At 42.8% G+C, this 23,284-nt stretch overlaps 2 long non-coding RNA genes across 3 annotated transcripts in view; one reads left to right on the top strand and one right to left on the bottom strand.

Annotated features, from left to right (window-relative positions):
• LOC106732083 (uncharacterized) overlaps positions 1 to 23,284 on the top strand; it is a 469,210-nt gene that overhangs the window by 356,208 nt on the left and 89,718 nt on the right. Inside the window, exon 10 of the long non-coding RNA XR_016349643.1 lies at positions 21,257 to 21,347. This is a non-coding gene — a long non-coding RNA (uncharacterized LOC106732083). The remainder of the gene's footprint in view (positions 1 to 21,256; positions 21,348 to 23,284) is intronic.
• LOC149524321 (uncharacterized) overlaps positions 10,871 to 23,284 on the bottom strand; it is a 186,116-nt gene continuing 173,702 nt past the window's right edge. For both annotated transcript variants that reach the window (XR_016349645.1, XR_016349644.1), the window contains exon 3: positions 10,871 to 11,087. This is a non-coding gene — a long non-coding RNA (uncharacterized LOC149524321). The remainder of the gene's footprint in view (positions 11,088 to 23,284) is intronic.

Genomic DNA, 23,284 nt, shown 5'->3' with positions numbered 1-23,284 from the left:
GTCCTCATCTGATGCCCTGCTGGCACTGCTTCCAGCCATCCTTAACCCCGGTTCAGGGTCCACTCTGTGTGGACATGCTAGTTCGAATTAGCAAAACGCTAATTCGAACTAGTTTTTTAGTCTGGATGCGTTAGTTCGAATTAGCTTAGTTAGTTCGAATTAGCGCTGTAGTGTAGACATACCCATAGAGAGGGTACAATTTATAATCCCAGCTGGGATGTGGGGAGGAGGAGTGTGTCCATAATTCCACCTCTTTACTGATCCCCTCTGCCTCTTTTGGGGTGGTTAACACCTTCATGTGATAGCGTGAAGCATACCTAGCAGCCGGACAGTGGAGAGATTGCAACTGTGACTCATATGTAGGCAGGAAAGGTTTGCAGCAAGGGTGAGGCAATCTCCCTGCACACACTAAGGCTACGTCTAGACTATATGCCTCTGGCGACAGAGGCATGTAGATGAGGCTACCAGGGATAGGAAAATGAAGCGGCGATTTAAATAATCGCTGCTTCATTTAAATTTACATGGTTGCCGCGCTGAGCCGATCAGCTGTTTGTCGGCTCAGCGCAGTAGTCTGGACGCGCGGGTGTCGACATCAAAGGCATTTGTCGACCACCCAGGTAAACCTCATCCCAGGAGGCATACCTGGGTGGTCGACAAATCCTATCCCTGGTAGCCTCATCTACATGCCTCTGTCACCAGAGGCATGTAGTCTAGACGTAGCCTAAGTCTTATGCCCAGTATCAGGGCAAAGCATGCATTTGTTTCATAGATATTAACAAGCAGATATAATATAACGGGGGTGGGTGGGAATTGAGCTCTGAATTGTTGCTGCCAAGTCTTAAAGAAATAAATACCAATCTAAAGTGTAGAGAAGAACCAAAAGACTTGTACTAAGGAAAGATGTTGATCTTGTAACTATGAAGGGATGCTGATTAGATGCATGGGCACTTTTAACTAACAGGAGTTTCACGAGCATCCCATCTTCTGCCTGTGAATGAAAAGCAAAGATGTATTCAATAAGTAGAGAGCAATTTTCAAGCCAGATACAACTGCTTTTCAAGCCAGAGACAACTACAAATACTTAGCTAGTAAGCTAAAGGAACAAAGATGATATTGTCATAGTTTCATTAAAAAGACATTAGAAAGGGTTGAGGTGAGTAATTACATTAAAGTTTACCACATCACTGATATTCTCTGATTTCAGTTGGTGGTTTCACCAAATTCCCACTAGTAATATCTTAAGCACAACACAGCTCCTTACAGCTGAATTTATCTGTTGGCACTTCAGTTCCAGAAAAAAATTAGTCAACAGTATAGAAAGTGGTCAACACACACCCACAAAATGTGTCTGCTTATAAACCTACTATATAATGGTTAATGCTTGGAAGATATGTAAAATCATCTTAGTAAATGAAATGTTACCTTAACATATAACTTCCAAAGTCTGTTTCTGAAGAGATAGATAGATATCCCAAACATATTTAGCTTCAAAGCATCATCATGAGGTAGGAAAAAACTATTTTCTCAATTTTATAGATGGAGAATTAACTTGCCCAAGGTCACAGAGGAAGTCTGTGGTGAAACAGATACTCAAACCCAGGTTCCCCACGCCCTAGGCTTGTGCACTGACACTGGATCATCCTTCCATTTTCATAGATAGCAGTGCCACCAGAGGACACGTATATGTGCCGAAGTTTAGATTCACCTAGAACCACGATACAAGTTTTATGCTCCTGTAGAGAAGAGGCCCATGAGTCAAAGGGGCATTAGCTAGTAAACTGGATGTGTGCTTTCTTTTGACAGGGTTCAAAGAGCCCAGAGAGAGCCTTGAAGGTATTGGTACTGGAGGAGAAACACTCACATTGGCATATATTTGAAAATACCAACATATGAAAAAGGTATCTGTTTTCTTGGCAGTCTGTCTCTGGTTAGAAGTAAGATCAACAGTAAGAGCAACAGATCAGGCTGATATAGAGAATCTGAGGCAAGCAATTTATTAATTAGCTGTTAGGTCTATATGAAAAAAGCACATATGAGTACTTTCCCATGAACACATTTTTAAATGTGTAACATTAGACCTTTTATTTTCTTGTAATAGTGCCATCCTGTTTTGCAACAAATTAACATTGTATATGGACGGATGCAAAATGGAAGATTCTCCTCAGGAGAAATTGGTCTCAAGTCTTAAACCTATGAGAAGCGAACTTGACATTATAGGTAATAGTACTTTCTTTGAGTCACATTGGGGCCTGCAGTATATGCTCAGGCAGAAGAGGAAAGGTCCCTTTGGCTCCCTGTTTGTCCCTTATGCAAGCTGTTTTCATCATTGGTCACAACACAGGGAGCAGAGTGGGAGCAAACAGAACCTTCTAGGTGCCCACTACTCCCCATCCTGTGCATGTGTCCAGGGGATACTTGACTCTCTTCTACCTCTGCCACCCACAATGTGTCAGCCAGTGAAGAGGGGGTGTGAGCCTGTACAGAAGAGGGGGTAAGCAATGCCAAACACAAGGCTGGCAGCTCAATTCCCTCCCTGGAGCATGGGAGGTCAGCTATGATGCACAAGGTGGTAATGAATTTGTAGTTCTCCAACTCAGTCTGGTCTCTGATTTGCTCCTGGGACAGTGCAACTACATGCAGCTCTGGACACAGTGCTTGTGACAACTTCAAAATCTAGCCTTATTTAATATCATTCTTAATAATTAATACAGTTTTGTTTGGTATAAATGGCACTTTATACTCTCCTGAACTTACATTTTATACTCTGCACAGAGCCAAAAGAGAGCTAAGATTTTTTTCATTACAAAGTTGCTAAAATTCTTGCCATTTGTATTCTAAAATATTTTTAAACCATATTTTAAGTGTCTCTGACTGCTTATTTACAAATATAGACAGTTGCGTGCTTTGTGTGTGTTGGTTTTGTGGTGATCATTTTAGACTTTGACATGTCTGACATTGTATCGTAATCAACACATACATTATGGTCAGTTTATCTTTATAGTGCCAGAAAGGGAGGAAATGGATTATGACAACACATTTTCATAGTTTCCTCTTGTGATGTTGTTTTTCTTAATTTTGTTTTTTAATAGTATCTTTGATACTCTACACAATTCTCTAAATTGGTCCTTAGCTTCCTGAAGCTATAAGAGTGCAGAAAACATAGATATGCACTTTAAACTGAAAAAATATGGATGCTTTAGCTCTGTATACACATCATGGAGGTTAGGTCCATAAAAGGCTATTAGCCAGGGGATAAAATGGTATCCTTGGCCTTTGTTTGTCAGAGGCTGGAGAGGGATGACAGGAGACAAATCGCTTGATCATTGTCTTCGGTCCACCCTCTCTGGGGTACCTGGTGCTGGCCACTGTCGGCAGACAGGATACTGAGCTAGTTGGCCTTTGGACTGACCCAGTACGGCCGTTCTTATGTTCTTAACATAATTCATAATCTGCATGTATTTACAGACAAAAAGCTTTGGAAATTATTCATTTCTGTCTGCAATTTAGGGCACATATATTGATCATTAAGGGGACTTATCCAGAGCCTGCTGAAGTCAATGGGACTCTTTCCATTTACTTTTGTGGGTTTTTGGATAAGGCCCTAAATGTCATATCTTAGGTTATAGAAACCTGAAAGGTAAACTCTCCTGCCATGTCCCATCGTGAAAGTGTAGATCAGGTGATTAGCTTTTCCACTTAAGTTCTAGACCTGAACATGGAGGATATGACTCTTTTAACAGAGATCCCTCATGTCTGGAATTCATGTTCCCTTATGGTCTGTTACAGCTGACTCTGTTGATTTGTAGGACACAATGTAAATCCCATTTGTTTATTTAGGTTTTGCGTGTGGTGAGAGAGAGTTGTGAGGAATCATCCCTGAACTAGAACTTGATTAACCATATGCAATGATGAGTCATTCCTGTGTTCGGCTTCAACAGGAGCTGGTCTGGTGACACTTAGAGGAGATATAAAGTCTCACATGGGAAACAGAAGATGAGTCTGCTCAATGCTGTTTCATGGCATGGAACTTTTTCCTGACTGATACCGGTGACAGACTCTGGGGGCCTCGGTCTAGCTCCAAGCCTACTATTGACTTGTTCCAACCCTGCTCTGAACTTCTGATTATGGCACTGAGCTTTGATTCTGACCACTAGGCCTAACCACCCTGGTCTCAACTTCTTTAATATGCTATGTATTTTTCTTTCTCCCCCGCAAGAGTGGGGTTGAGAGTTTTGGTTCAAATGACATTGATCGACAGATTTTCTAATGGTTTTCTCATATTTCCTGCCATTGCACTCAGGGAAAGTTATTTATTACTAAGATAGTTTTTAATAAATAAAGCTGTAATGTATCGAGGGACTTATCTGAATGGAACTAACTTTTGAATTTTTTAATTCTTTGTCATCACTAATAATTATTGGTCTTACAAATGATGCGAAAGAAAAAACATGCATAAATCCCTACTTCATGTGTATCTTCCTGGTCTGATATGATCAGTGAAGCAGTGTGGTGCAATAGCAGAGTATAGGATTGGGCTGCAGGAAACCTGCATACTATTCCCATCTTAGCCACTGACTGGATTTGCGATTTTTGGCCAAGTGTCTTCCCCCTCTCTATTCTCCTCCCACTTTATGTGTGAGTGTGTGTATGTTGTTATAGTCTCTCTACTATGGGCGTCTCTGACTTTTACTGGGAGGAACCTTTGTGCTGCAAACTAGCCCAAGAGACTACAACTCCCATGAGCCTTTGGAGAAAAAGGAGGAAAACAGTGGCTCTTCGAGGCAGGGAGAGAGAGAGTTAGGGGAGGCACTATTTTGGGGAAAGGACCTCGATTACTGGTGCGGAGGTATATAAAATCATGAGTGGTGTGGAGAAAGTGAATAAGGAAAAGTTATTTACTTATTCCCATAATATAAGAACTAGAGGCCACCAAATGAAACTAATAGGCAGCAGGTTTAAAACAAATAAAAGGAAGTTCTTCTTCATACAGCGCATTGTCAATCTGTGGAACTCCTTGCCTGAGGAGGTTGTAAAGGCTAGGACTGTAACATGGTTTAAAGGAGAACTAGATAAATTCATGGAGGTTAAGTCCATAGATGGCTATTAGCCAGTATGGGTAAGGAATGGTGTCCCTAGCCTCTGTTTGTGAAAGGCAGGAGATGGATGGCAGGAGAGAGATCGTTTGATTCACTGTTCAATTCACTCCCTCTGGGACACCTGGCATTGACTACTGTCGGCAGACAGGGTATTGGGCTGGATGGACCTTTGGTCTGACCCAGTATGGGCCATTCTTATGTTCTTTTTTCAGGTCAGAAGCTGCTGAGAGCCTGCTAGGGCTTGGATTTAGCAGGCTGCTTCAGTGGCTGTTGGTGATTGTCCCTGGAGGGGAGAGACCCTGGCTGTGCCTGTGGCTGAGAAGGGCCTGCATAACCCTGCTTAGAAGGTATTGTGAATACTTGTGGCTGTTTGGGGACGTGCTGCCCAGGACAGAGCACAGAAAACCAGCCGACTCTGGGTCTAAAAGAGGCAGAGTGATTAGCCCACTGAACCAGAGCTGCTGGCATTTGTGGGAGCCTGCTCCAGTGGCAGAGGAATTTTGCAGCTGGCTGCTTAGCTTGTACTGACACACACAGAACCTGCACAGTGCTGTCTCCACTCCAGCTGCTGACGTTTAAATGTGCCCACACAAGCATCTGGGACTCTGAGATCCAGAGGAGTGTGCACTCTGGGGTGTGACAAATGGTGGCAGAGTAAATGCCAGTTAGAAAAGCTTCCTTTATTTTTGTGTAGTTTAATTGATTTTATTCACTTTTAATCTGTTAAGCCCTGTTTCTTTAAATTGTTAAGTAAAGGTGTGTTAATTCTAATTCGATCAATTAGATGTATATTATTTATAATTGTTGGTTTTGAGTTAGATCCCAATTATTACTGGAATAATTTTATTCCTGGAGGCTTGCAAGGCACACCATTAAGTGTGTACAGGGCCAGACAGGTGGAGGTGTAACCCACACACCTACTGCGGTTCACTGTCCTATGCAGTGGCACCTAGACCACAGCAACAGATAAGAACAAGAGACCTCTACAGGGTGGGCCAAGAGCCAGCTGGCTTTTAGCTCAAAGGGTAGAGGCTCCTATACTAAGCTCCAGAGGTCCCAGGTTCAAATCTGCCCAGTGTGGTTATAGAGGCACTACCATTGTATATTCCTTTAGGAACAAAGGACCTCAACAAGGGGATGGATACAGAATCCCCAACTATACAGCATCACCACTGAGGTACTCAGGATCTCCTTTTATGTTAAAAACAACAGGCGCTCAGGCACAGAGGTGTGTGTGATCTGCTCCCAAGTAACCCACGGAGGAAAGAGGGGGTTACATTGTCTATATAGTCTGTCTGTTATTCCGGACAACTTCTGTCTCTTACTGTTAGGGTGTATTGACAATTGTGTTAAAAATTTTAGACTGTCACTTTAAATTTCAGAGTGGATTCCTTGTTCTGACTTCAGACTAGGAGGTTCTATACAGAACTGTGAAATTTGGGCGTAGCACAGCCATCATTTAGATCACCAGCTTACAGTAAGGTGTTTCAGGGCTATCTGTTTCCTCTCTGTTTCTGGGAGCAGCCTGCCTTCTCTTGGTCTGTTTTTATTTTTGTGTTGTTAAATTGAAAACTTTTAAGAAAGAAACTTGCGTTTTTTTTGCAACCTCCTGTATAGAATATTCTTTTATATTAACTTCTGTGTAAATCATGAACATCAACTCTATTTTGCACAATGAGCAGTACAATGTAATCCTGATCTTGGATGAGATTTCAAGATCCACACACAATAAAAACGATCTTTCGTTTTAACACAGAAATGTAACAAAAACCAAAAAAGACATTCTAGACACTGTCCTGGAGAAGAGAGACTGCTAAGGGTTGCCTTTCTGGTAGGCTGTGGCTGAAGCCCATGATGGAGGTGCTAATACTCAATGTCTGAGTCATATATTTGTTCATCATCAAATGTAAATTGTTACTAAATCTTATCTTTTCCAAGTCTTCCTGCTGATGAGGTCAGATTGTGGTGTCTGAGCAAATTTTTTGTTTGGGCTGGATGTGATTTTCATTTGGACCAGTTCCACCTGCAGCATTTTACTTATTTGTCAGACTAAGCAATCACTGGCAGAGACCATTAACCAGAAATAAAGATAAATTCCATTTGTAATGGAATGAGAGCATAGACTTAACTGTCAAAATGCATAGTATAAAGATAATTGACAAGATACTGCACAGCACAAGAGTATTGAATGCCTTCTGGGAAGTTTAGCTATACGGGTATGTAAAAGGGAATGAGAGTGGCTTCCAGTTTATAAACACCACAAAACAAGCAGTCTGTCTTCTAACTGTTTGAAAAACTTTTATTGTACCTCAAGAACTAAAAGTGCTGAAAAGGAGCATGACTGAAATGGCAAGACAAGCAATGAAAAATTCAATTTGACTCCAGGGATAGGTTTAGAAACATTGTGGTCAGAAATTTCTCTTACCTGAGTTGTGGGAGAATGTACTTTATTCTGTTACCATTTTAAATTGGATTTCAAACTGTGTATAAGTTTTGAATTTCATTTAGGTTAGAAGCAATTTAAATTTACCTTTCTTAAGGCCACGAGGATGGCTGAGCTATACAGCTTTATGCGGTGTAGTTGTAGCCTTGACAGTCCCAGGATATGTTACAGAGACAAGGTAGGTGAGTAATCTGTCTTATTAGACTGCCTTCTGTTGTCCAAACTGCCTCTCATCAACAGAAGTTGGTTCAGTAAAAGAGATGACCTCACTCACTATGTCTCTGTAATAGCTTTGTCAACTTCCTGTAGCCTACCAGATGTTTTTACCTCTGTTCAGTAAAAATCGAAAGAATGATGCTAGCTTTTGGGTTTCACATATTAGGCACTGAGGGGAGATCCCTGATTAATGGGGGTTGATTAAAAGAGTTGTGACTCTTTTTCTGCAGTCAGTGGAGTACTTAGCTTCTCTTATTGTTCTGTGTGGAAGAGCCAGGCCCTCTTTTCTTATTCTGTTTTCCATCAGAAGACCAACTATGGAATAAGTGATGTTAACAATAAGAACTGTGTTGAAGTGGAGTAGCCAGTTAGGAGTGCATGAAAATCTGCATATGAACTTAATACCTGTGGAACTCCTTGCCAGGGGATGTGGTGAAGGCTAGAACTTTAACAGGGTTCAAAAAAGAGCTATATAGATTCATGGAGATTAGATCCATCAATGGCTATTAGCCAGGATGGGTAGGAATGGCATCCCTAGCATCTGTTTCTCTGGAAGTGGGTGACAGGGGACGGATCACGTGAGGATTACCTGTTGTGATCCCTCCCTCTGGGGCATCTGGTATTGTCTACTGTTGGCAGACAGGATACTGGGCTAGATGGACTTTTGGTCTGACCCAATATGGCTGTTCTTATGTTCTTAATCTTTCAGAGCTGGAACAGATCTAGCTTGGTGCTGTCCAAATGTGTTGACCAACACCATGGTATTTCTACTAACACTTAGGTCAGGGCTGAGCAAAATACATCCTGGGGGCTGGATCCGGCCCACCAAGCCACTAGATCCGGCCCATGGGCCACCCTACCAGGACCCTCAGGCACTCAGCTGCTGTGATTCAAAGCACGGTCTGTGAGGCTCACTTTGCTTTGCAGGCAGGGGGAGGCTTTGTGTGATCTTCCCCCCTCCCCTACCCCCAGCCCAATCCTCAGCTCCTAATGGCTGAAAACAGACTGCCTATAGTAGCTGAGAGATTGGCCTGGGGGATGGGGACAATGCAAGCCTCTTCGCCCTCCCAGAGCTGAGAGCCAAATGGAGGGAACAGCCTGAAGTTTCAAACAGTCTGGAGCTGCAGCAGGCAGGGAGTCCAGCCTGCCTTTGGGGTGCTGCAGGGCTGCTGGCCAGGAGACACTTAGGTAAACACCTCCCAGCCAGAGCCTGCCTCTGGCACCCTTGCCCCTCCTGCACCCCAACTCCCTCCCCAGGTAATCATCCAAAGCCTTTGCACCCACTTGCTCCAGGTTACAACTCCCTCCCAGACCCTGTATCCCCTCCTACACACCTCCCCCAGACCAATATTCTCTCCTGCACCCAAACACCCTCCCAGATCTTGCACCCCATTCCTCCTTCACCCAAACTCCCTCTCAGACCTCAAACTGTCTCCTGCACCCCAGTCTCTTTCCCCATGCACTCTTCTGCACCCAACCTCCATCCTAGACCCCAGATCTCCTCTACAGAAAAGTGTGGCTCTTGACCACTTTCCAAAATCTTGGAGTGCCCCCCCACCAAAAATTATTGCCCACCCCTGACTTAGGCAGAGCTTACTGCCAGATGTAATATGATCCTTCCTGAACCACTTAGAGAAAGATGTCACTTATTGTCTTCCCCACTAACCAGTGAAAGAAGAGGACAGCAAAGATCCACTGAACCCTCCCAAAACAATATGTGGGAAGGTGAAGAGAATGTCTACCATCTTTCAGCTATGCAGTGGGGTAGAAGAGAGAGTGAAAGGACAAAAAGCAAGGAGTTAAGGAAAGGGGAAGAGACAAAAGGGTATTGTAGGAAGAAAGAAAAGGCTGAGAGTTTCCTCTTTTCCACCCCATCACAATAAATAAATTTGCTGGAGGACCCAGAACCATGGGATTTTATTCTCTTCTGACTTGTATCAGTTACATTTGTGTAACTCCATTCACTTCAGCAGAGCTAATCTTAATTTACACTGGTGTAATTAAAAGGGGGCTTGGGTAGGGATGTTAGCTATCAATTAATTGAATAGTCAACTAACCGCGTGAATGCTTAGCAGTTAGTTGACTATTCTGTAGCTCCCGGGGGCAGGGCTGGCAGCCAGTGCAATCCAGCCCCACTCACATGGAGTATTCTGCCATCTTACACTGCTCAGAGGCAGCAGTGCAGGGTACCAGGCAGGAGCTGGTCCACGAGGGGAGTCAGTTTAAAAACCAGCTCCCCTCACGGAACAGATGTCTGCCACCCCATGCTGCTGCCTTTTACACAGAGGCAGCAGTTTAGGGGGCAGCAGTCCCTGTTTGCAGGGGGGGGACGGTCAGAGGCTGCTGGGGAAGGGAGGAGGTGGGAGTGTCTGCCCGAAGCAGCCTCTGTCCACAGTGGTCCGGGTTGGTCATGGATTGGAGCTGCCACCACGAAGCAACCTCTGTCCATGGCGGTGTTGTTGCTGCCGCAGCATTGAAACAACCTCTGTCCACAGCCAGCACTGGCACCACCACGGACAGAGGCTGCTTTGCAGCAGCAGCCCCAATCCACGTCAGCTTCCCCAAGCACCAGCTCCTGCTTCTTGATACAGAGGCAGCAATGCAGGGGGAAATTGAGTCATTGACTAGATTAACCGATAAGCCTAGGGTTATTGGCTAATCGACTAGTCAACTACTCATTCACATCCCTAGACTTGGGCTGGTAATGCTCATGCTGCATAAGAATTTCCATTTAGTCCAGAATCCTGTTTTTAGCAGAGGTCAACCCTTGCTGTTTCTGAGGAAGGCCAACAATCCTGTACAACAGCTACGTACTTGAACAGAGATGTACATTTGGAATGGTAGAGAGGGGAAATACCATGTTTGCTCTCCTCCCTGGCACTCACAAGCAATCATTTTATATCCTCAAGTTGAGATAAGGTTCAGTTACCAGTCCCGTTACTTTCATTTACATACCAACAATTTTGTTAGTGGTTGAAAAAAATTTCCATCTGTTTTTAAAATGGGGCCATAGCATTACTCTCAATGATGTCCTATAACACTGACTGCCACAAGTTAATTATATGCTATGCTGCATTAAGTCTCATTTTATTAGATCTAAACATTTGCTCTTTGAATACAGAAGAACTTTGGAAATACAAGGTTGACATATCAGGATGTTGAGAATGGAAAACAGCTTTCTTTAGGCTCTCAGTCTGAGTCTGGTGCAGGTCAGTTAGAAAGAGCATCTATTACCATCACATGGCTCTTCGTGGCCTTCATTGAATCTTTTTCCTAATTGACTAAAATGGCAGCTGGATCAATTCTTAATAAAACATCCTTCGTCACTGCACCTGTACCAAAACAAAATGAAATGCAAGTGTAACGCACAGGCCAGTGAATCAACAGGACATCAAGTATAAATATTTGAATTAGTTAGCTACCTGCAATATATGTAAAGGGAAATTGGATCACAAAGAGAATATGCATTCATTGGCACTATGACAGGGTCAGGCCAAATGGCTACAGGAGAGTGATCAAAAACAGGTATATTAGCCTCAGATTAAACCGGTCCTTTTTCCCCAGGGTAAGCTAACAGGCTACTCCAGAGCAATCAGGAATTTGCTAGAACCAATTAAGGCAGGCAGGTCAATTAAGACATATAGAGTTAATTAGGAAGTTGGTAGAATCAATTAACACAGCCTGATCAGGACACCTGAGCAGCCAAATAAGAACTGGCTAGTACTGGTTAAAAAGATTTCCCTTGAGTTAGTTTAGAGTATGTAAGGGCTGGAGTAAGAAGGTGTCTGCTGCTAGGGGACTGAGCAGTATAAACACTGTCAGATACTAGAGGAAGGTCCTGAGGTAAGGATAAAGAATGTGCTGGTGAGGGACTATGGGGAAGTGGCAAGGGGAATCATAGCTGTCATTTAGCTGGCTCAGGAGGCATTGTATACATCTGCTCTCTGGTACCTGGGCTAGAACCTGGAGTAGAGGCTGGGGTTGAGTTAGAGATGTAATAGTGTAGTTGATTAATGGATAAGCCAAAAACTTATTGTTTAATGCTATAGACTATATACATTTCCCTCTCTCCATCTCCCTGCTAGTACATTTTTTTAGCAGGCTGGGCAGCAACCTGGCTCAGTCCTGGCTTGTGACGGGTCTGAGACCGACCCCTACTGCAGCTCTTCATTTAAAGTGTATTAGGAGCTGGGCAGGCAGGCAGTCCAGCTCAGGCTGGGTCCGGGAGCTCAGACACCGACTGCTGCCACCCCATGCTACTGCTTCTTATTCAGCAGCAGCAGCAGCAGCACAGGGTGACAGACAGCCAGTCGTGAGGGGAGCTGGTTTTTAAACTGGCTCCCTTCATGGATCAGCTACTGCCTGGCACCTCGCACTGCGGCCTCTGATACAGTGGCTGCCAGCCCACCTCCAGGGACTATAAAATAGTCGACTAACTGCTAAAATGTCATGCGGTTACTCAACTATTCAATTAACCAATATTTAACATCCCTAGGCTGAGTTCCCCCCAATTCTCTATTTGTCTTGAGAGGCTTGACCTAGATAGTGAGACACGCCTGAGAGGAACAGCTACTTTGGAAAGGGATCTGGCCTGTCCCTGACCCACTGGAAGGGGCAGCAGAGACTATGGGGACAGTTCTCCTCTGTTTCACTCAGGCTGACCAATGATGAGGATGGCTCAGTAAATAGCAAGTTTTGTCCCTGGGAAAAGTGACTAAACTGAGGGTCGCCATGAGTCTCTGAGGAGAGCAGTTTGCCCAAAACCACAGGTCCCACCAACGCAGAAAAGGAACTTTGTCACAGCACTAATAGCATTCCTTTTCAATGAATTCAGTGCTTAAATCAAGCTCACTGCTTCCATTCCTCCTCCCCTCCCCCACCTGTTGCTGCCGCTATATGATCCTCTATACTTTTCCTGCATTGGGGTTTCACTGCTTTGGAAAGGAGTTACATAAGCACAGGTGTTGCAAATTGTTTTGTTTTCATAATCTCTGCAGCAGCTTTTTGCCTTGCTTTGTTACACAATGTTCTGAACAGGAGAGTGCACGGAGGGTGAGAGCCCAGCCCGTAAGTATATGGGGATTTCTGTGATTCATCTGCATATTGTCCTAGTGAGACTTAGAACTCTGTCTCCTTAAAATGGATGATTTGTATTGGAATGGCATAGAATTCTAGAAGTTAAAGAGGGGAAGTGGCTTTTAGACTAGATTTTTCACATTAATTAGACATGGCTTTATAGTTCCACTTTGTCCATGAAATTCTGATTATACATATTTTTATGTGCAATTAATAGCTAGTTGTTAATCCTTGGCACATGTTCTTGCAGTAATTGCATGCACAAAAGTGGTGCTCATTTGAATATATAATATTTGAAAATCTAGGTCATTACGTCTTCTACTCTAGTCCGATCCCAAACCAGGGAATTTGCTGGATTGGGGAGGTCAATGCTGGTCCCTCTGCTCCCTGCTGCCAGCTTCCAGGGCTCTGCTTCCAGCTATCAGCCCCTCAAGGCTCTGCTCCCACCCACCATCAGCTGACAAGCGCCACTCTTCTCTAGTCCAGCAATAGACCTGGCCCTAGCCCACTATTTTTGCCCATGAGTGCTCCAACCCCAGAGCACCCACAAAGTCACCAATGATGCCGGACCAAGGATGTTGCCAGACTAAAAAACTTACTAAAACTCCAGAGCTTCAACCTGTAGTATATTTTCCATCTTTAGAGTTTCAAGGAATGTAGCTTCTAACATTTGGGAGACTAGTTGTTTTGCACTGACTGTAGAAATGGATTCAAAATACCAAGTTCACCTCTGCACTGGAACTTTTGCAAAGAGTGCTCACATTCAGCATTCCAGTCAGTGTATCACAGGGAGACACAGCTTGGTTCACCTCCAGTTTTGAATCCCACTGTACTCCAAGTTAAGATGGAGGGAGGGTGTTGATTTGGGTATACTGTAATATCTGATTCGACATATCTCTAATTTACTGGGCCATTTAGCAAATCTAATACCCACAGTTCTTTCTTCAGTCTTCTCTAATGCGACAAATGTTAAATGACCAAGGGGTGCCACCTGTCTATGTGTTAGTCATGGAGAAGGAAAGAATGTTAGTGTGACTCAGACAGGGAGGGGAAAGTAAGTGTCAGACCTCTGGATTGAGCACTCAGCCTGCTGGGGAGGAGGAGGATTATTAGGGCCGGTGAATAGGGATTACTTTGTCCTTTGCCTGATGCAGTAACTGTGGGAGGGTGACTTCCTTCCCTCTGGTACCTGCCTTCCCCCACAAAAACAAAAAATTCTGGCTCTGAAGTACTGGTTGACAGACAACACTTAAAACAGCTATTTTGAGGTATGGCTTTGCTAATCTAGCTACCGAATATGCCACTTGAAAAGGAGCATTGGGAAGAGCACAAAGAAATAAATCAGCCATATGCACAGTCAGGAATTCTCGTGTGTGTGCTTTTCTTTGCCTTTATCTTATCACTTTCATCTTGTGTTGATGAATGGCATGCTCTGGTTGTTCTTGTCCCTGTATAGTTTGGGTGCTCGCCAGGGAAATCTAAACTTTGTCAAGGACGAGACAGATCAGGCTTTGAATTGATGTGGCTTTGAATTGATGTGACTGCTCCTAATACATAGACCAATACATTAGTGTAAAATGCATTTGAGCAATACACACCAGGGGGCTACTAGGTTTGATGGCCTTTATCTTCTACTTTGATCCTTCTAAAAAAGTGAACATGGCAACATCAATTTTATTTGTATTCATTCACGCTTCATCTTAGGACACAGTGTAAGATCCTCTGATGGTGTAATTCAGTTTAGTTCCATTTGGCTTCAAAGTTCTTATTCCAGTTTTGTACTTGTGGCCACATTGTCATTTGCTGTAAAAGTGCCAATTTAATATTTTCAAGTGCCGTGTGTATTACAGGTGGAACCTCTATGTTCTGGAACTCTCTGGCCCAGCAACATCCATGGTCTGTCAAGATCACGAATGTTGCCAGACCAGAGAGCCCCAGCCATGGAGGAAGCCAGTGGCTGGGAGCTTCAGCTGGCAGGTAGCATGGAGGAACTGTGGCCTGGGAGCAGGGAGCCCGGCAAACAGCTGAAGCAGGGCCAGGCAGGGAGCCCTGCCAGCCAAGAGCAGAGCTCTGTTGGCTGGGGCAGGGAGCCCCTGTCTACTGTGTGAATGGAGCCACCGCTGGCCAGGGCCATGACACTCCTGCCGGACAGGAGTGTGGAGCCACCACCAGCCAGGGGCCGGGAAGCCCCTATGGCCAGAGGTGTGGAGATGCCACTGGCTCAAGGCAGGGACCCCTGTGCCTGGGACCACAAAGATGCTTCTAATGGGGGCAGGGAGCCCTGCCGGATGGCTGGAGTGGGGCAGCAGCCAGGACTGGAGCCATGCTAGCAGCCAGGGCCAGGAGAGGAGCCCCAGGAGGGCCTGAGGCCTGACTTCCCTTTGTCCCACAAACTCTGTCCTCTGGAACTACTCGGGTCCCAAGGGTGCCGGGCCAGGGAGATCCAATTTGTATAAAATTCCACACTGGAACCCAGAAATGGTATAACAGTAGTTAGAGTTAAAATTCATGGATTTTTAAACCAGAAGGGACTATTAGGATCTAGTCTGGTCTACCCCCTGAAAATGAGCACACATTTAATTTTAAAGGGTACACTTTTGAGTAAAGGTTCTGCTTCAGCACTGCAACCTTATGGAATGATGGTCAAAAGGAAAAAATATGAATGTCAGTAGTAGCTAGTGTATTTTATACATTCTCTGCTGGAAAAGCACATTTCTTTTGCACAATTTGAATCAACACAGTGATATAACTTGTTGTAGAAGATAAAATCTAGCAGAATGGTGGTCAACCACTTCCAAAATCTGGTTTTAGGTAAATTCCTTCGAAGTCCACATGAAAATGTAAACAGATTTTATTTTTCTTTCCATAGTATTTTACATCAGTGGTTCTTAACCAGGGTCCAGGGCCCACCCAGAAGGTTTTAGAGAGTTCACCAAGCATAGCTGGCATTAGACTTGCTAGGGCCCAGGGAAAAAAGACAAAGCCCCACCATACTGGACTGCAGCCAAAAGCCTGAGCAACTTAGCTTTATGCTACCTACTCTGGCATAGGGCCCGGGGCAATCGCCATATTTACTATCCCTTAACTATGGCTCTGGCTTTCACAGCAGAAAAGCAGTTGCGGCATAGTTGGGCTGTGGTGTTTTTATAAAAAGCTGGAGTGGCAGAATGTAGAAAGGATCTCATCCTTTTTCTATCATGTTCTAGCTTCACTAAAGATGTTATCTAAATTAAAAGAAATCTTAAAAATAATTAAACAAATCCATAAAGCATAGTATTGAATCATCAAGAAATAATGCAAACATTCTTTAGAATTTTCCAGAAACGTTTTTTTTCACTTGGTTGTGAAAAAGTGGGAGGAAAATCTACCTAGAAGCTACAAAGTAAGCAAATAACTCTTAATAGATTACTGGGCTCTAGTCATAGCAGAGCAGATTTCTTGTAATTGTTTCTGCATTTTTAATACAGGCAGTCCCTGGGTTACGTACAAGATAGGGACTATAGGTTTGTTCTTAAGTTGAATCTGTATGTAAGTCGGAACTGGCGTCCAGATTCAGCTGCTGCTGAAACTGATCAGCAGCGGCTGAATCAGGACTCCTGGGGCAGAGCAGCTGGGGTGCTGCCAGGTCGGTCCAGTAGCGCCAAGGAGCGGTGCTGCGGGACCAACCGGCAGCGCCCCACCTGCTCTACCACAGGCCCGGGGCTTTGCTCCACGTCTCCCTGGTCTGCTGGGGGGGGGGGGGCACTAGCTGCGCCCCCTCCCCTCAGCAGACCAGGGACACGGGGAGCAAAGCCGCAGTGGCGGCGGGGTGCCGCACCTCTGAGGCTTTGCCAGAGCAAAGCCTCAGAGGCGCGGGACCCCTCGCCTCCCCGGCTTTGCTCCAGGTGTCCCTGGTCTGCTGGAGATGGTCCCCAGCAGACCAGGGGCACCCGGAGCAGCTTTTCTCGCCCTGGAGGTCGAGGTGGCGGGACTGCTGCGCTCTGGGTGGTCCTGCTGCCTGCAAGCTCCGGGGCGAGAGAGTCCCGTTCGTAAGTGCAAATCCGACATAAGATGACATAAGACTGCCTGTATGTGTAGTAGATTTTAGGGGTAATTCCATCCTTTGTCAGTGGAAGCAATAATGAGAACATAATAACTAACCCCTCAAAGTTCATCTGGATACAATACAATTTGACTTGCCCCGGGTACCATCTGTTTGCAGATGGTCTTCATTAGACCAACGGATGGTGAGATTATTTCACAGCACTAACAATGTGTGGCCACTATCATATAGATCTTAATATTTACAGTAAATACTAAAGATGAGTGTTCTCTTTATGATATGTGCCTGCATACAGCAAAAAAATCAAGATAATAGTACTGAAGAAGTAATAATCTAAGTAACTTCTGGGCAGAATAATAACTTTGTCACACTTTCCCCCTCCCTTAGATTGTATTATTGGAAAATTGCCTGGTTCTATTTCTGCAGGCTAACAACTGGGTTTTTTAGCTAAGGTTTGTGGAGCTGATTTTTCTGTTGTGGACAAAATTTCTCTATCTGAAAGAATATATTTGCCGAAAATATCACCACAGCACTATGGACATACAAGTAATTAGACATGCAGTTATTGAACTTAATGTATAATTTGGCAGCATGCTCAGTTGCTCTCTTACTTCAGTAAATTAGTAGATTTGCAGGTTCAGTGGGCACAAGTATATTTTGGTGACTGCACTTGTGGCCAGAACTGAAAATCTGGCTGATCTTCCTAATGGGAAGGTTAAAAATAAAGTTGGGCAGAAAATGTCAAGAATGTTTCATAAAAAATTCAAAAGGTTTTTTCTCTATTTTTAATTTTACAATGAGAAATCAAAACTTGCAAGGTTTTTAAAACCAAATATTTTCCAGTTTCTGACTATTGTTCTTTCCCTTTCTTCTTCTTCCTTTATCTTTCCTTGTCTCTTCTCTTTATCCCACTTGCCCCATTTTTCCTCTTTCCAGTTTGCCGTTGAAATAGGATTAAAAATTGAAAAGGGAGGGGGAAAGAAGGGATGAACAAATGGACTCAAACAGAAATAATTTTCATCGATATGATAGTGGTCTATTAAAGTGATGTCTGTATGTAAGTTTGCCAATAGATGGAGCACAAGAGTATTCAGCATAATTCATAACGTACTAGGCCTTAACTTATTTAATTGACAGCAAATATTTTGACTGCCTCAGGAATCTGTTAGTTCTAATTGTAGGACCCAGTCCTGATTGTCCTTCATTAAAGACAATAGTGCTTCATTACTCTATATGTAAAAGTTAACATTTTCTTTTGGATTACAGTTCTGGCTCTCTGTATTTGCAGAATCAGGTCACAAACTGCATATTTTCCAAATATCTGTATCGCATTGCCAAGAAAAGAAACTCTCTATTTGGGGTTGCAAAGGCAAAGAACCAACGGATATAATGACTCCAAGTCTGGGTTTATGTTATTTCACGGTTTGAGCTTCAGTTGTTCTGTTTCTGCTTCAACAGCTGCCGGAACTTCCCTTCGGTGGACTGGGAACAGAGTAGATTTTCTTGCCACCTGTCCCGATTTGGACTGGGTATTTACACTGTGAGCTGTCCTGGGTTTTAAGAACGGAAACAGAAAAGCTCTGAGTACTTTCTAAACCTATTGACTTATAGCTGCAATCTAATCACCGTAGTCCCCGAAATATTTTTCTCTTTTGTTTGTAGTCCAGAGTCCAGGGTTCTCCTTCAAACCTTGGTTAGTACCAACATGTTTCAGCTGAAATTTTCCTTTGCAGCTCACCTCATAGCCACCTATCTATTCCATTACAAGTTAAGTATATTGAAGTATGGATGACTCCTCACAGAAATGCACTTGGAACAGGGTTCTGCAGGGATATGTAGTTGTGGGGGAAAAGCGGGGAAAAGACTGTCCCTGTAGACTGCGCAATGATTTTTACCTTAAATTCTGCAGATCTCTTATGCTATACTGATAAACATTTAACACAACAGAAATATGGGGTTTTGAAGCCCAACCTCTAGCTCTAAATCCCAAGATAAAGGTTTGACTTTAGTATATTGGAACCAGACTTTAGTTTTGGATTTAGTTTTGTCTTAGCACATCAAAAAGAGCATAATTCTATGCCTTTGAAGCAGAATTTGTTTTGCTATACAGTCATGCAAACCTTTGCCCAAATTCTGAGTATATGAGCTGTTAGCAGATGACTGTAGAGTTATAAACAGAAGGTTGCTCAATGAGATTCAGGGCCAACTTGACCCTCCCCCATCTGGTGCTACTAAAGCAACATCCATTCAAAACCAGCTGACTAAAACTCTGTTCCTGAATGCCTCAAAGGATAATGAATTATTAGTGATTATCGCTGAAAATGCATGAAGGCAAACAGTCCATATCTTGAAAATGGGTAGGAGGAAGTCTTACCGGCCTGTAATTCCTCAGGTCTGATAACTGAGGCTTGAAATGATATTGAAACAAAATATTAAACAATCCATTTATAAGTACCCAGAGGATAATAGGGGTCTGAGGAATAGCCAATATGGATTTGTCAAGAATAAATCATGCCAAACCAACCTCATTTCCTTCTTTGACAGGGTTATTGGTTGAGGGAGAGGGGTATAGCTATGATACACCTTGATTTTAGTAAGGTTTTTGACACAGTTCCACGTGCCATTCTTATAATGCACGCTATTTCTCTAGTTGTAACTTACCTTACTCTAAGGTAATGCAAATAGTATGACCTTCCCAGCTGTGCAGCAAGTTGTTCTCTCCATTCCATTCTCAAAGTAATTAATGAAAATATTGACTAGTACTGGACCCAAAACAGAACCCTATGAAACACCACGAGAAACATCTCCTCAGTTTGACTGCTAATTATTGATAATTAAACAAAGTTGGGAGGGGTTGCAAGCACTTCAGAGGACAGAATTAGGATTCAAAGTGACCTTGAGAAATTGGAGATTTGGTCTGAAATCAAGAAGATTATAAAAACAAGTGCAAAGTACTATGCACAGGAAGAAAAAAATAAAATGCACAAGTACAAAAAGGAGAATAACTGACCAGGCAGTAGTACTGTTGAAAAGGATCTGGTGACTATTGTGGTTCACAAATTGAATGAATGAATAACATGAGTTGTTGCTCAAAAGGCTAATATCATTCTGAGGTGTATTAACAGGAGTGTCAGATGTGAGACCTAGGACGGAAAGAGTTGTCCCTCTCTACTAAGCACTGGTGAGGCTTCAGCTGGCGTATTGTCACATTTTATGGACACATTAAGGAAAGATGTGGACAAATGAAAGTCCAAAGGAGAGCACCAAATATGTTAGAAGTTGTAGAAAATCTGACCTTTAAGGAAAGGTTAAATTGAGCATATCTAATCTTGAGAAGAGGCTGAGGGAAAACCTGGTAAGTCTTCAAATATGTTAAGGACTGTGATAAAGATGATGGTGATATATACTCTGCAACCATATATTTAGGACTGACAACAGAAAAAGCTTTCTAATATGAAGCACAGGAGCAAGTTTCCAAGGATGGTTGTGAAATTTCCATCACTGGAGGTTTTTAAGAACAAAATGGCCTAGATTTTCTTGGTCTTGTCTCAGCCCAGATGAATGAACTAGACATTTTCTCAAGGTCCCTTCCAGACCTACATTTCTATTAGTGGTGAATCTCTCTGTTCTGTATTGATGGAAGCTTACTGATCTGGAATCTTGGTTTTCACCTGTCATGTACCCATTTTTAGTTAATAAGTACATTTACTGGGATATCATTTGAGATAGGGTGAGACATATATGATAACCAAGGGACTGTCCATTTTTAATCAGATTGACACTCTCTATGAAACCAATAACTCTGATCTTTTCTGTAAGCCATTTAATCTTTTAATGTGTACCAGTGTAAATGTACCCCAAAGAACACTGAGACTTATTTTATATAATGAAATTTCATTTAAAGGCAAGGACTGATAGGGATTTAGTTAAACTAATAAATGGTTTGAATCCAGCTCAAGTTGGTATGGGAGTTAGCCAAAAATTGTTACCAAAATGATTGCTATTTGATGGCCTATGTGATTTCAGTGTGACTCCTAGTAAATGGGTGTCCATATGCCCTCCAAAAATGGACAGTTGGCACCTTTCTTGGCAATCTTGTTTGAGAGACCAAGGGGTAGATCCTGAGCTGTTCAGAGCTCTCCTCAGTAAGTGGGAGACATAACACAAACACTTTCTTTCCAGGATTATGGGGGCTTTATCTAGCCCTCTTCCCCTGATATAGGGAGAGTGGATATTTGGTACAGAGCCAACTACATGGTCCTTCAATCAAGTGAATCCCCAGATGCCCGTATTTACAATTCCTGTGAAAAAGGGAATGGCTTCAATAATTGAAATTGTCTTGGAGAATGATTTCGACTCTGATCCCTTCTCTCTTACCCTTAGGTCAGGTTTGAGACAAATTGGCAGGACGATGGGAAGATGACACTGCTGCTGTCCATGCTGTACCTTTTCTATGACTTCAATTTCCAGGAATGTGTGTATGGAATATTTTGCAAGTACCACATCACTAGTAACAAAAAAATGTAAACTTGCTATGAAAACCAGCCACAAGCATTATTTTCATCTGCTTTTACTCCTGGACTGAATTTAATCAACTTCAGCATAATCTAATTAATGAGCTGAGAGAGAATCAACATGAATTAGGATACAAATTAGTGTCCTAAATCTCAGTACCGTCTTTCCCTCCAGAGGTTAAGCAGTCAACATGCTTTGCAGAGTAGCGTTTAGGGATGGGACAACCTATTTTGCTTTATTATGAAGCTACTTGAGTAGCATTAGACAAAGTTTGATTAAAACTCAAATCCCATTGAGTTATGCTTTACTAGGAATGAAAAGGAGAGGGGAGGTGAATGAAAATAATTTCTAATGAAAAATAGGGTTAATATAAAGACTGAGAAAATGCAGAGAGAATACTTTCTAATGCTAAATCTTGTTTTATATTTTTCATATCCTTGATAGATATGGTGTATGTAGAGACTAATTCAGTGGTTCTGAAGCTTTTTGGGTTCAGGACTGGTTTGTAATAGTTTGGCTTGTCACAACCCAGTACGTAGTCTGTGGGCAGAGGCCATGGAGCAGAGCTGTAAATAGGCATTTTAGCACCCAAGGCAAGGATATTTGCTCCCCCTACTAGAAACAAAATGGTGGGCTCATGGGAGTCACATGCCTTGCAGATTTTTGTTGCGCACTCCAACCCAAACAGGCCAGGTGGCCAGCTGATGAGAATCAATGGATGGAGGTAGTGGCCCTTTCCCAAACCCTATGGCGCCTATAGTTCCTGTGATATGGGACTGGCTGTGTTTGGCTTCACTCCAGGCATTTCAGTCTCCGGGGTCGCAGCAAGTTTTGTTTCAGTTTTTGCCCCCACCCTCATAATTGGACCCAATTTGTGTTGGTGACATTATGACCTAGCTCTGGGGTTGCCTTTGGCCCACTGTGTTAATTTTAAGTGAGAATGTGGTGTCTAATCTCGTGAACATGCTTTATTCAACTACATGCACAACTGAAGTGAAATAAAAAAACCACAAACTGAATGCTGCTTTCTTGTAAGAAGTTTCCTTTTGCACTTTTGCTCCTTAAATCATATTGAAAATCTTGGAACATTCCTAGATTCTCATCTCACTTTAGACCAATTTTATAGAGGTGTACTGCCAGTGTCTTCAAGGGGCTCACTTCTGATTCATGCTGAGTACATGAGAGGAGAATCAGGCCTTTTAAATGCTACAGGATATCTTTTCATTAATATGAACCGTTGGAAAATGGCTCCCCTCAGAGGTAACCTAGAAAGCATGCATCCATTCTAAACCTGTCATGTGCTAGATGTCAAACTGAGAGGGAATTTTGTGTCATATCTGGTACAGGAAAAATACACCATTACAGGATGGAATTTAAGAGACACTTTAATACAGTCATTCTTACATAAAGAATTTAACTAATAAAATCTGTCACAATTAGCCATGGAAAAGCATGAAGGATGTTAGAAAGGAAAACCCATATTAAGGTTTAAATTTTGTTTAGCTAAATATAATTGCTGGATTTAAAAGTGTAATGTCTGCTGCTTATCTGATGTCTGATATTTCAACTGGCTTCATAAACTAACCTAGAAACAAATCAAAGAAGCCAATAAAAACAAATTGAATTAAAAGACCATTACTTGCAAGCTAGAATTTTAACATTTGACTAACCTGATATTTATATTGGCTGAAGTCCAGTTTTGACTATGCTTTGAGGTTATGCTGTGTCTCTATAGTGCTCTGTCCAGTCTCTTTAAGCTTATTAACAGATCTTCTTGCTTCCGATCTAGTGTTCCGGACAATAAATCACATATTTTACTTTATGTCCATTTGATGGTTTCAAGGGAAGATGCTTTCATTGTTCTCTTTGCACTTTTATGTGCTGAACAAAATTGTT

The sequence above is a fragment of the Pelodiscus sinensis genome, chromosome 5, assembly GCF_052426305.1.
Source record: "Pelodiscus sinensis isolate ZL-2025 chromosome 5, ASM5242630v1, whole genome shotgun sequence".
In the NCBI taxonomy this organism is placed as follows: domain Eukaryota; kingdom Metazoa; phylum Chordata; order Testudines; family Trionychidae; genus Pelodiscus; species Pelodiscus sinensis.
The sequence above is the reverse complement of the archived record's forward strand: the minus strand, read 5'-3'. Positions and strand labels throughout refer to the sequence as shown.